The following is a 2326-nucleotide window of genomic DNA, read 5'->3' as shown; positions in this document are numbered from 1 at the left end:
GGCAATTCCACCTGCTGCCTCAACTCATATTATTCCCAGACATTTGCCTTCTGACTGACAACCTTCTCCTCCTTACCTACTTTTAACGCTCCTACCATCATTCTGTTCTCTCTACCTTCTTTGCAGAGGCAAAAAGTAAATTCCTCCCGTTTTCTTGTGGAAAGCTCTTAATTATCTCTTCTTACTAGGGGCCTGGTGCTCCTGCCTCCAGTTTGTGGTTTCTCAAACACAGTTCCTTCGTGTTTCAGTTAAGGATTGCAACATAGCAAGTCCACCCCAAAACTTAACTATCTTAAAACAATACTACTTATTATCTCATGAATCTCTGGGTCAGCAATTTGGGCCGGGCTCAGCAAGGCATTATTTCTGGTCTTGGGTAGGTTTATTAATGCACTGTGGTTAGCCAGGTGGCTCTGCTTCAGGGACTGGTTGACTGCCAGCTGGGGCAACAGCAGTGACTTGACCACTCATCTCTCCTGCTCCTGGAGGCTTGCCAGGACGTGTTTTCACAGTTGCAGCAGGGCTCCAAGAGCAACAGAAACAGCATGCAAGGCTTTTGGATCTCCAGGCTCAGAGCTGGCACAATGTCACTTCTGCCTCATTCTATTGACCAAAGCAAGACACAGGCCAGCTTAGATTCAAGATGTCAAAAAATAGACTCCATCTCTTGATTGGAGAAGCTGCAAAGTCACATTGCAAGGGGCATGGAAACAAGGAGGAGTGGAGGACTGTGGGTTGGATTCTATGGGAAGCAGACCCTGAGATGGAGATTAACATGCAGGAAGTTACTCAGGGAGCGCTCTTGGGATCAACAGCGGTGGAAGAGCAGAGAAGGGAGCAGAATGGAACAGAGGGAGAAATTGAAGTGCCGTATCAGAACAAAGGCCTCCATTGACTTCATGGAGACCTCTGAAACTGGAATAGGTCTTCCAAGTTGTCCTGAGTAGAGGCAAGGGGAACAGGCCTCTAAAGGTCCCAAGCTGATCAATCATTTATGCTGACTGCCCTGAAAAGGCAGCAACCAAGGAAATTCCCAAAGAGGGCTTGGAGCCAAGGATCATCTGCCAACACTTTTCCCAGTAGCTCGTGGAATAAATCCATCATTCCTCAATGCAGAAGGAGGGTGCCTGTGTAGAACATCACAGTCCACTCCACTGCCACCTCTCCCTAAGAATGCTAATGCTTATGATAACAGGCTTGTCATTTGCTATGTATGTATACCTTAAATGTTTATAATCATTTATTAAACACATCGCCTAACTTGTGCAGATTTTAGATGATCACGATGCTAAATGTCACTCCTTTGAACTTAGGCTTCATAGTTTCATTTATCTAGGTCACCCACTCAAAACTTTAAGGGATGAGGAGAAACAGCTTCTCCCATCTGAAATCTAGGCAAGAGGTGCTCAATGGCTCCCACCCAGGAGGAAGGTCTCCGTGTGTCTGTGCTTTGGTTGGGGGAACCATTGCGCCTAGGCCTTACCCTCAATTTTTCCTCTTCCCCCTCCTGCCCCTGATGCCCACTGTGGTTTCCTGGTTGGTGCTTGCACAGGGAATTTAGCTTTGAGATTATCTAAAGCCCCAGGAAAATGGTGGAAAATTCATCATTACCATTGCCAGAAAGAGCGATTTATGGCTTTGTTCTTTTCTTAAGCTCCCAATATGGCTTCAAACTTCACCTCGTACAGGCTTTTATTCCTGAATCTTGGCTAAAATCCATAGGTTTAACCTATTGCCCTCAAAAATATTGGACAGTTGCATTGCCTGTCTATCCCCTGATTACTATAGTAATCAGCTGTGTGCCCTTGTTTGGGATTAACATGATCAGTACCTCTTCACTCAACTCCATTCATACGATCACAGATAACTATGCTAAAAATCAACTGCAGAAGAAATTCCAGGAGGCCACTCCAGCATTAAAGATAACTCTATTTGTGAAATAAACCACATGTTCTTTCTTGCAGCCAAAGACCTTTAGACCAAAAACTGAAATGTATGTAGCCATACTAACACCAAGCATTTATTTATCCGTAAGTTTTTGCCATCATTATTTTGACCATAAATTAATTCAACCATCTCTCTTATTAATCGAGGAGATGTAAAAAATGGAAATTGATCTTCTCTTAGATTATGTTCAATGAATATTGTAAGAGTTCTCAAGAATTAATTGTTAATGAACAGAATAAATAAAATACTGCATTACCAATTTAAAAAAACAAAGTCGAGGCAAGAGCCATTTCAATCCATGCTGGCAACAGAGTCACCAAACTACAGTTAAAGTAGAGACACGGTGTTCTTTGTAGTTCTTTGGAGAGAGAAAGTCTAA

General features: G+C 43.2%; 1 pseudogene; it reads left to right on the top strand.

The window, feature by feature from the left end:
• Positions 1–1475: 1475 nt before the first annotated feature.
• On the top strand, positions 1476–1968 carry LOC100402460 (phosphatidylinositol N-acetylglucosaminyltransferase subunit P pseudogene; annotated as a pseudogene).
• The last annotated feature ends 358 nt before the right edge of the window (positions 1969–2326 follow it).

The sequence above is a fragment of the Callithrix jacchus genome, chromosome 5, assembly GCF_049354715.1.
Source record: "Callithrix jacchus isolate 240 chromosome 5, calJac240_pri, whole genome shotgun sequence".
NCBI classification, from domain to species: Eukaryota; Metazoa; Chordata; class Mammalia; order Primates; family Cebidae; genus Callithrix; species Callithrix jacchus.
The sequence above is the reverse complement of the archived record's forward strand: the minus strand, read 5'-3'. Positions and strand labels throughout refer to the sequence as shown.